We start from the raw sequence: 11,747 nt of genomic DNA, 5'->3' as shown, positions 1-11,747 counted from the left end.
TTGAAGGGGGAAAGACAGATCTTGGTGGCTTGCAAACTAAGACAGCTTCTTTTAAATCTTCTTATGTGTTTGACAATCTTCTGTCCTCCAGGAGCTGAGCTGCTGACTGAAGTTGCAGCTTCAAGTCAAAGCTGGCACCGACCCCAGCTAACACCCCCGCCCCCACCATCAAGACCTGACTCCTGGAAAAAGAAACCTGAAGATCTACTGGAGTGAAGGCCTGACCTGCCAGGTGCCTCACCACCAGGACGCCCAGTCATCATAGGCAGCTGGGCGCAAGGCCCCACTTCACGTGAGGCCCAGCCCATGCAGGCAGCAGGATCAAAGACCAAGGTCTACCCTGACATGGAACCCAAGGTCTGGCCTGATCCACAGAGGCTACAGTGAACACGACACGTTGCCTGAAATGATGTGGAGCCCGAGGCCCAATCTGACCCACGGAGGCAGTGGGAGCCAATATCTGACTCAACGCAAGGCACAGCCTTCAGATCCAACAGTTCCCTCGGAAGCATGGCAAGAGGGGTAGGAAGCAAGTGAGGCTGATGAACTTGGAGAGTTGTTCAGCACATGAAATTATATTACAATCACATAAATCTGGATGAATTCAGAGCAGGACTGGCAAGTCTTTGAAGTTTCAGATAAAGTGAGGAGATGTTATAGAGATGATTGCTCTAAATATTGATTAAGGAGAACATCACTGTTGTACTCAGGGAGGATGTCTTGGAAGTCTCTTTTAAAGAGGCCATAGTGCTCAAACTTACAAATTAGAAAGAAGTGATCTTTACACTATGTCAGGTAATGCCACAGGTCCTCCTGTAATCAGTGGGAGATAGAGAAGCAGACGTGTAGACAGCCTTAGTGACAGAGAACATTGAGCAGCATTGCATCTATTGTAAAGTAAATAATTTAACTAGTGTGGGAGACAATCTCAAAGATGAATTACTGATACCATCAGGGTGTGGAGTTTTCAGGTGAGAACAGGGATGTAAAACAGGAGGCAGCATTGGTCAGGAAATGCATTACTTCAGTCCAGAAAAACGATACCAGAATCAGTTTTAATATCACTGGCATATGTTGATGCTGCTTGGCCTGCTGCGTTCACCAGCAACTTTGATGTGTGTTGTGAAATTTGTTGGCTTTGTGGCGGCGGTACAATGCAATACATAATAATAGAGAAAAATCTGAGTAAGTGTATATATCAAATAGTTAAAATTAAAGAGTAAATAGTATTAATTAGTAGAAATAAAAATGTAGTGAGGTAGTAAGTGTTCATGGGTTCAGTTTCCATTCAGAAATCTGATGGCAGAGAGGAAGAGACTGTTCCTGAATCACTGAGTGTGTGTCTTCAGGCTACAGTATCTCCTTCATGATGGTAGCAATGACAACAAGGAATAACCTGGGGAGTGGGGGTCCTTAACGATGAATGCCATCTTTTTGAGGCATCACTCCTCGAAGGTGTCCTGGATACTAGAGTGGATAGGGAAGAACCAGTGGATGTGGTATATTGGGATTTTCAAACGGCTTTTGACAAGGTCCCACACAGGAGATTAGTGTGCAAACTTAAAGCACACGGTATTGGGGGTAAGGTATTGATGTGGATAGAGAATTGGTTAGCAGACAGGAAGCAAAGAGTGGGAATAAACGGGACCTTTTCAGAATGGCAGGCAGTGACTAGTGGGGTACCGCAAGGCTCAGTGCTGGGACCCCAGTTGTTTACAATATATATTAGTGACTTAGATGAGGGAATTAAATGCATCATCTCCAAGTTTGCGGATGACACGAAGCTGGGCGGCAGTGTTAGCAGTGAGGAGGATGCTAAGAGGATGCAGGGTGACTTGGATAGGTTGGGTGAGTGGGCAAATTCATGGCAGATGCAATTTAATGTGGATAAATGTGAAGTTATCCACTTTGGTGGCAAAAATAGGAAAACAGATTATTATCTGAATGGTGGCCAATTAGGAAAAGGGGAGATGCAACGAGACCTGGGTGTCATTATACACCAGTCATTGAAAGTGGGCATGCAGGTACAGCAGGCAGTGAAAAAGGCGAATGGTATGCTTCATAGCAAGAGGATTCGAGTACAGGAGCAGGGAGGTACTACTGCAGTTGTACAAGGCCTTGGTGAGACCACACCTGGAGTATTGTGTGCAGTTTTGGTCCCCTAATCTGAGGAAAGACATTCTTGCCATAGAGGGAGTACAAAGAAGGTTCACCAGATTGATTCCTGGGATGGCAGGACATTCATATGATGAAAGACTGGATGGACTAGGCTTATACTCGTTGGAATTTAGAAGATTGAGGGGGGATCTTATTGAAACATATAAAATCCTGAAGGGATTGGACAGGCTAGATGCAGGAAGATTGTTCCCGATGTTGGGGAAGTCCAGAACGAGGGGTCACAGTTTGAGGATAAAGGGGAAGCCTTTTAGGATCGAGATTAGGAAAAACTTCTTCACACAGAGAGTGGTGAATCTGTGGAATTCTCTGCCACAGGAAACAGTTGGGGCCAGTTCATTGGCTATATTTAAGAGGGAGTTAGATATGGCCCTTGTGGCTAAAGGGATCAGGGGGTATGGAGGGAAGGCTGGTACAGGGTTCTGAGTTGGATGATCAGCCATGATCATACTGAATGGCGGTGCAGGCTCGAAGGGCTGAATGGCCTACTCCTGCACCTATTTTCTATGTTTCTATGTTTCTATGGAGGCTACTGCCCAGGGTTGAACTAAAACGAGGCATGAGGGTAGAGATTCAGAACTTTTCTGGGTAGTATTACAGACCTCTTAACAGTCAACAGGAGAGAGAAGCACAGATATGTAAGTACAGAACTGAGAGATATAATAAGATTTATTGTAGCAGTAGTTTTCAGTTTCCTATATATTAACTGAGATTAATAAACAATGTGGAGGATCTCAGTGAGTTGAGTTCCTCAGAAGACCAGAAGACCATAAGACATAGGAGCAGAATTAGGCCATTCAGTCCATCAAGTCTACTCCGCTATTCCATCATGACTGATCCTGGATCCTACTCAACCCCATACATCAGCTTTCTCACCATATCCTTTGATGCTCTGATTGATCAGGAAACGATCAACTTCCGCATTAAATATACCCACGGACTTGGCCTCCACTGCAGTCTGTGGCAGAGCATTCCACAGATTCACTACTCTCTGGCTAAAAAAATTACTTCTTACCACTGATCTAAAAGGTCACCCCTCAGTTTTGAGGCTGTGCCCTCTTGTTCTGGATACCCCCACCATAGGAAACATCCTCTCCACATCCACCTTATCTAGTCCTTCCAACATTTGGTAAATTTCAATGAGATCCCCCCCCCACCTTCTAAATTCCAATGAGTTCAACACAAAGTTGTCAAACGCTCTTCATATGTTAAACACTTCATTCCCAGAATCATCCTCGTGAACCTCCTCTGGACTCTCTCCAATGACAACTCATCCTTTCTGAGATAAGGGGCCCAAAACTGTTGACAATACTCATAGTGAGGCCTGACTAGTGTCTTATAAAGGCTCAGCATTATCTCTTTGCTTCCATATTCTATTCTCCCTGAAATAAGTGTCAACATTACATTTGCCTTCTTTACTACAGATTCAACCTGTGATTTAACTTTCTGGGAGTCTTGCACAAGGACTCCTAAGTCCCTCTGCACCTCTAATGTTTGAACCTTCTCTCCACCTAGATAATAGTCTGCACTATTGTTCGTTTTACCAAAATGCATTGTCATACATTTTCCAACACTGTGTTCCATCTGCCACTTTTTGCCCATTCGTCCAATTTGTGTAAGTCCTGCTGCAATCACATTGCTCCCACAGCACTACCTACCCCCTACCTATTTTCTTATCATCTGCAAACTTTGTCCCAATTACCGAAATAATTGACAATGTGAAAAGTAGCGGTCCCAATATTGACCCCTGAGGAACTCCACTGGTCACCGGCAGCCAACCAGAAAAGCCCCCTTTTATTCCCACTCACTGCCTCCTGTCTATCAGCCATTCATCTATCCATGTCAGTATCTTTCCTGTAACGCCGCAGCATTTTATCTTGTTACACAACCTCATGTGTGGCATCTTATCAAACACCTTCTGAAAATCCAAGTAAATGACATCACCTGCCCCTCCCTGCTTGTTACTTCCTCGAAGAACTCTAACAGATTTGTCAAGCAAGATTTCATTTTACAGGAACCATGTTGACTTTGACTGATTTTATCATTAGTCTCCAAGTACCCTGAAAACTCATCTTTAATAATAGACTCCAACACTTTCCCAACTACTGAGGTTAGAGTAACTGGCCTATAATTTATTTTATTTTGCTTTCCTCCCTTTTTAAAGAGTGGAGTGACATTTGCAATCTTCAAGTCCTCCAGGCCCATGCCAGAATCAAGTGAATTTTGAAAGATCATGACCAGTGCATCCATTAGCTCTTCAGCAACCTCTCTCAGGACTCTGGGATGTAGTCCACCTTAAGACCTTTGAGTCTGTCTAGCACCTTTTCCTTCGTATTAGCAATGGCACTCGCTCCTGCTCTCTGACACTCACAGACCACTCACACACTGCTAGTGTCTTCCACAATAAAGACAGATGCAAAGTACCCATTAAGTTCATCTGACATTTCTTTGTCCCCCACCACCATCATTATTTTCCAGTGGTCCAGTATCAATAGGCGGGAGGAGAGAGAAGCAGCGCGCCGTGCGTGCGCAGCCCTCCAATGAAAAATGATATTGTATCTGTTAAATAGGGGTCATGGACAATTCTGATTTGATGGAGATGGACGTGAAAGCACGTCAGGCATGGCAGGGAGAGTTTTCTTCCTTCTCCCGTCTGCGTGAGATGTGGAACATTTGAGAAACTTTGAACTTTACTGTGCTCATGGACTGTTCTTCATCAAGTTATGGTATTGTTGCACTGTTGTAACTATATGTTATAATTATGTGGTTTTGTTAGTTTTTTCAATCTTGGTCTGTCCTGTGTTTTGTGATATCACACCGGAGGAATATTGTATCATTTCTTAATGCATGCATTACTAAATGACAATAAAAGAGGACTGCGTGTCTTCATAATCTAAATCACACCTTCCTTCACTCTTTATATAATTGAAAAAACTTCTGGTATCCTTCATTATATTATCAGCCAGTCTGCCCTCATAGTTCATCTTTTCCCTTCTTATTGTTTTTTTAGTTGCCTTTTGTTGGATTTTAAAAGTTTCCCAGTCACCCAACTTCCCACTCACTCTTGGGGCTACCTATATACCCTTTCCTTGGCCTTTATGCAGTCCTTAACTTCCTTTGTTAGCCCTGCTATTTGAGAACTTCTTCCTCTGTGGGACATATCTATCCTGCACCTTGTGAGCTATTCCCAGAAACTGCTTACTCCTTAGATTCAAGTAGCTTGAGAACACTTACCCAAATTCCAATCCTTGAGGGACATTGAAGGTTGGACAAAATGAAGAAAGTAATCACTAAGCAGATAGAGAGAACTAAAGATTGGGGAAGTCCATCAAAAGTATAAAATGTGTAAGAGATAAAGAAGTAAATTAGGAAGGCAAGGAATGGTCATAAAATATCACTGATAGACAGGCTGAAATAAATCCTAAGACATTTTAAAAGTATGTTAATTCATGACAACTGGGCCAATCTGTGCCTGGAAAGGTCCTAAGGAATACTTTTCATCCATATTCAAAAAAGGAAAGGACTTTGTTGTCGGGGAACACAGCGGGAGGCAAGGTGAGATTCTAGTCAGAATCTCCGTAAGTTAAGAAGAGCTACCCAATAATTTAACAAATGTAAGATAGTAAAATACTGTATAAAAACAACACGTTTGTGCAAAAAAACCCACAAATTCTATGTTAGTGTAGGATATGGTCCATTGGTATTCCATTTTTGAAGGGTTGTGCAGGTCAGTTCAAAGTTCAAAGTAAATTTATTATCAAAGTACATATATGTCACCGTATACAACCCTGAAATTCTTGCAAGCATACTCAATGAATCCAATAACCATAATAGAACCAATGAAAAGCCGCACCAACTGGATGTTCAGCCGCTGTGCAAATACAAAAAGAAAGAAATAATAATAAATATAAAAACTATAAATAAATTGAGATGATGAGGTGAAGAGTTCTGGAAAGTGAGTCCATAGCTTGTGGAAACACTTCTGTGATGGGGCATGAAGTTCAGTGAAGTTATCCCCTTTGGTTCAAGAACCTGATGGTTGAAGTGTAATTGTTCCTAATGATGTGAGTCCTGAGGCTCCTGTACTTCTTCCTGATGGCAGCAGCGAGAAGGAAATATGGATGGTGGAGGTCCCTGATGATGGATGCTGCTTTCCTGCAACAACGCTCCGTGTAGGTGACTAGTGGTGTGCCTCAGGGATCTGTACTGGGTCCAATGTTGTTTGTCATCTACATTAATGATCTGGATGATGGGGTGGTAAATTCGATTAGTAAGCATGCAAATGATACAAAGATAGTTGGAGTTGTGGATAATGAAGTAGGTTTTCAAAGCTTGCAGAGATTTAGGCCAGTTAGAAGAGTGGGCTGAAAGATGGCAGATGGAGTTTAATGCTGATAAATGTGAGGTGCTACGTTTTGGTAGGACTAATCAAAATAGGACATACATGGTAAATGGTAGGGCATTGAAGAATGCAGTAGAACAGAGGGATCTAGGAATAATGGTGCATAGTTCCCTGAAGGTGGAATCTCATGTGGATAGGGTGGTGAAGAAAGCTTTTGGTATGCTGGCCTTTATAAATCAGAGCATTGAGTACAGGAGTTAGGATGTAATGTTGAAATTGTACAAGGCATTGGAAAGGCCAAATTTGGAGTATTGTGTACAGTTCTGGTCACCAAATTATAGGAAAGATGTCAACAAAATAGAGAGAGTAGAGAGAAGATTTACTAGAATGTTACCTAGTTTTCATCACCTAAGTTACAGAGAGAGGTTGAACAAGTTGGGTCTTTATTCTTTGGAATGTAGAAGGTTGAGGGGGGACTTGAAAGAGGTATTTAAGATTATGAGAGGGATAGATAGAGTTGATGTGGATAGGCTTTTTCCATTGAGAGTGGGGGAGATTCGAACAAGAGGACATGAGTTGAGAGTTAAAGGGAAAAAGTTTAGGGGTAACATGAGGGGGAAATTCTTTACTCAGAGAGTGGTAGCTGTATGGAACGAACTTCCAGCAGAAGTGGTTGAGGCAGGTTCGATGTTGTCATTTAAAGTTAAACTGGACAGCTATATGGACAGGAAAGGAATGGAGGGTTATGGGCTGAGTGCAGGTCGGTGGGACTAGGTGAGAGTAAGAGTTCGGCACGGACTAGAAGGGTCGAGATGGCCTGTTTCCATCCTGTAATTGTTATATGGTTATATGGTTAGGTGTGCTCAACAGTGGGGAGGTCTTTACCTGTGATGGACTGGGCCATATCCATTACTTTTTGTTGGATTGTCTGTTTAAGATCATCGGTGTTTCCATATTAAGCTGTGACTCTCCCATTCAGTGTATTGCCCACCATGCATCTATAGAAGTTTTTCAACAGTTTAGATGGCAATGGTGGAGAGGGCTATGTCAGGTCATGTCCATTACTCTCTGTGACCTCTTGCATTCTTGTGCATTGGAATTGAAATACTACAAACATACTGCAACCAGCCAAGATACTTTTGAAAGTGCATTTATCAATGTTTGTTGGAGTATTAGTTTACATCCCAAATCTCCTAACTTCCAGAAGAGGTAGAGACGCTACCTTTGTCGTTATTACATCTAAGTGCTAGGCCCAGGACAGGTTAGATGAGATGTTAACTCTCTCCACCTATGACCCACTAATTCAAACTCACGTACGGCCACCCAACTTCTTCTTTCTAAAGTCAATGATTATGCACAAAAAGGGCAGCAGTACAAACCCTGTCAATTATGGAGCTGTGAGACTAAGGTCAGTAGTAGGGAGGGTAGCGTACAAATGCTGAGGCATAGGATTAATGATTACTTGGAAAGGCAGGCACTAATCAAAACAACACACAGAACGGTGGAGGAACTCAGCAGATCAGGAAACATCTATGGGTTAAAATAGTCAAGGTTTCAGGCTGAGACCCTCGATCAGGACTGCAAAGAAAGGAGGCAGAAACCAGAATAAGAGGGTGAAAAGAGGGGTTTAACTACAAGTCCATCACCTGCCTTGGTTCCTTACCTCCTTCCCTTAATCTACTGTACTCTCCTATCAGATTTCTTCTTCCGCAACCCTTTACCTCTTCTACCTTTCACCTCCCAGCTTCTCAATTTTACCCCACTCGCCTACCTTCCTGCTCATCGGTGTCACCTATCACCTGCCTGTTTGTCCTATACTCATTCCCCCAACTTCTTATTCTGGCTACTGTCCTCGTCCTCTCCACCTCTGATGCAGGGTCTCAGCCCAAATGTTTTCTCTTTATTTCCAGTAGCTTTACACTTTAATCTGTATTGTTATTGTTTTACCTTATTCTTGCTCAGTGTAATAATTTGATGGATATAAACAGTGAACAAGACAAACTTTTCACTATATCTTGGTACATATGAAAATGATTAACCAATACCAATTGAGTCCTGGAGAAGGGTCTCGGCATGAAATGTCGACTGTTTATTCACTTCCATAGATGCTGCCTGGACTGCTGAATTCCTCCAGCATTTTGTGTGTGCTGCAGCCAATACCAGTACCCTTGCTGGCACCACATCTTCTAAAGTGGGAAGTGAAATTGTGTGGAGGCGGATGGAAAAGAACCCTGGAAATGCTGCCACCATCATAGAAAAAGAAAAACACCAGGTAAATAAAGAGAAAAATTACATTCAAGTTGCTAAATATTTGAGTATTATGGAATAGTCTCTTCTAAATGTTTGTGTAAGTTTAGTTAGAGGATAAATGCTGGTCATTTTGTTGATTCTTTACCCTTCTTACCATTTTTGTAGTTTATTCCTCTATCCCTGAGATTCTTCTATTAAATTTAATTCAGAAAAGCATGTTGTCTCAGATTCTCTTCTTCCCTGCTGGCGAGTTTCTTGTCCAATTTTAAACACAAGAGATTCCACAGGTGCTGGAAATCCAGAGTAACGCGTACAAAATGCTGGAGGAACTCAGCAGGCCAAGAAGCATCTGTGGAAAGAAGAAGAGAGTCGCCTGATGCAGATGAAGGGTCTCAGCCCGAAACGGCAGCTCTTTATCCCCTTCCATAGGTGTTCCCTGATCTGTGGAGCTCCTCCAGCATTTTGCATGTTTCTCCTGCCCAGTCATCTTTTGTTTGTTTCTTTTTCCCAACTCTACATGCTAATTGGAGAAATGGAAGCTGTACATGGCTTCATTGTGTCAACTGTGGAGAATAGAGGTGTCCTTTCAACGCAGTGGGGAGTTCAGGCTTTGGCTCATAGAGGCTTCAGCAGGGAGAAGTGGAGGCAGTAGGTAGATTTTTTCATGTATTTATTTATGCACATTTAGAGCTGTCGGGTAGTCAGTGCAACGCCCCTCTTGCATGTGGAAAGATAGGGAGACCTCCAGTGTCCATGACAACTGCACATACAGGAAGTGCATCCAGTTGCTGTTTCTTTCAGACCACGTTAAGGAATTGGAGGCTGGAGCTGGATGTGTTCCGGATCATTCAGGAGGCTGAGGGGCTGATCGACAGGACATACTAGGAGGTAGTTACACCAAAGGTGCAGGACACGGGCAACTGGGCGACCGCCAGGAGGGGAATTCCTGATAGGCAACCAGTGCAGCGTACCCCTGTGGCCATTCCCCCCAGTGGCAGGTGATACTGCTGGGGGGATGTCCCAGGAGAGGAAAGCCACAGTGGTCAGGTCTCTGGCATTGAGTGTAGGTCTGAGACTCTGAAGGGAAAAGGGAGAGAAGACAAGTGCAGTGGGGAGACGTGATACGTTGGTTAGGGGAACAGACGGGATATTCTGTGGACAAGAATGAGATTCCCAGATGGTCTGAGGCCTCCCGGTTGCCAGGGGCCGGGACATCTCAGACTCAGCACATAAAGTACATAGCAAGACAGAAAGTAATTACTCTCACGCACATGCACGTGTGCGTACACACATACCTACAAGTGCACTTGTTCATGAGCACAGACACACACACACACACACTCACTCACACATACACACACACACACATATACACACACAGTCACACAAACACACACACACGCACTCTCTCACTCACTCACACACACACTCACACACAAACACACACACACACACTCACACACACAGACACACACACACTCACACACACACACTCTCTCACTCACACACACACTCACACACATACACACACACTCACACACACAGACACACACACACTCACTCACACATACACTCACACTCACACACTCTCACTTGCTCACACACACACACACACACTCACTCACACACTCACACACACAGACACACACACACACACACACTCTCACTCACTCACACACACACACTCACACACACACACACTCACACACACAGACACACACACTCACACACACACTCTCACTCACTCACACACACACACTCACACACACAGACACACACACTCACACACACACTCTCACTCACTCACACACACACACTCACACACATACACACACACACACACACTCACACATACTCACACACTCACACAAAAGCCATAGGACGTAAGAGCAGAGTTAAGCCATTCAGCCCATTGATTCTACTCTGCCATTCGAACATGGCTGATTTATTTTCCCTCTCAACTCCATTTTCCTGCCTTCTCCCTGTAACCTTTACTAATTAAGGTACACACACACACACACACACATATATATATATAGCTGGGGTGTCTAAGACTTTTGCACAGGACTGCATTTGTCAATGTGGAACGGAGAGCAAGTTTGTTAAGCTGCTGGAGCAAAGGACGTTGGGAATGGCAAGGGTGCAGCACAGAGGGAGGGGTGTAGGACAGGTGCCAGAGAACAAGTGCCGGGGCAGGGGTGGCACAGGTGCAGGCACACCCAGCTCTGAGACGCCAGGCAAGGTTATTTGATGGCTAATAATTGGTTTATTGATCTTTACAGAATGTCTCTATGGTGCTTCCCGCTCCCTTCCCTCTCCCTTCCCCTTTTCCCAACTATGATTCCCCTCTCCCTGCCCCCTTCCCACTCAGTTCACAATAGAGACCCACGTCAGAATCAGGTTTATCATCACTCACATATGTCATGATTTTTTTGGCGGCAACTATGTATTGCAATATATAAAATTACTTATGAGTTATTTACATACCCATGCCTTTGTGCATCGCACCATACAAACATGCAAACACTGACAAACACACACGCAGCTCTCTGGTGAAAATGATACCATATCTGTTAAATAGGGGCCGTGGACAATTCTGATTTGATGGAGACAGACGTGAAAGCACAGAGGAACATCTGGAGAAATTTCTGAAACGCCAGTTCACTGCCGCTGTTACTGCACGATCGAGAATCTTTCGGAGGGAAGGCCTCAAAATCCCTGGCTTTGCCTGCTGCTGGTGACCGAGATTGAGGTCGAATCGTTCGGACAGAGATGGTGCTTGGTACTCGGTGTCGGAGGGCTGATCGGAGGCTCGAAGTTTTCCGACGACTCAGAGTTGCACTGTGGTCAGGCATGGCAGGGAGAGTTTTTCTTCCTTCTCCCGTCTGCGTGAGATGTGGAACATTTGAGAAACTTTGAACTTTACTGTGCTCACGGACTGTTCTTCATCAAGTTATGGTATTGTTGCACTGTTGTAACT

This window comes from Mobula hypostoma, chromosome 4, assembly GCF_963921235.1.
Source record: "Mobula hypostoma chromosome 4, sMobHyp1.1, whole genome shotgun sequence".
NCBI lineage: Eukaryota > Metazoa > Chordata > Chondrichthyes > Myliobatiformes > Myliobatidae > Mobula > Mobula hypostoma.
The sequence above is the reverse complement of the archived record's forward strand: the minus strand, read 5'-3'. Positions refer to the sequence as shown.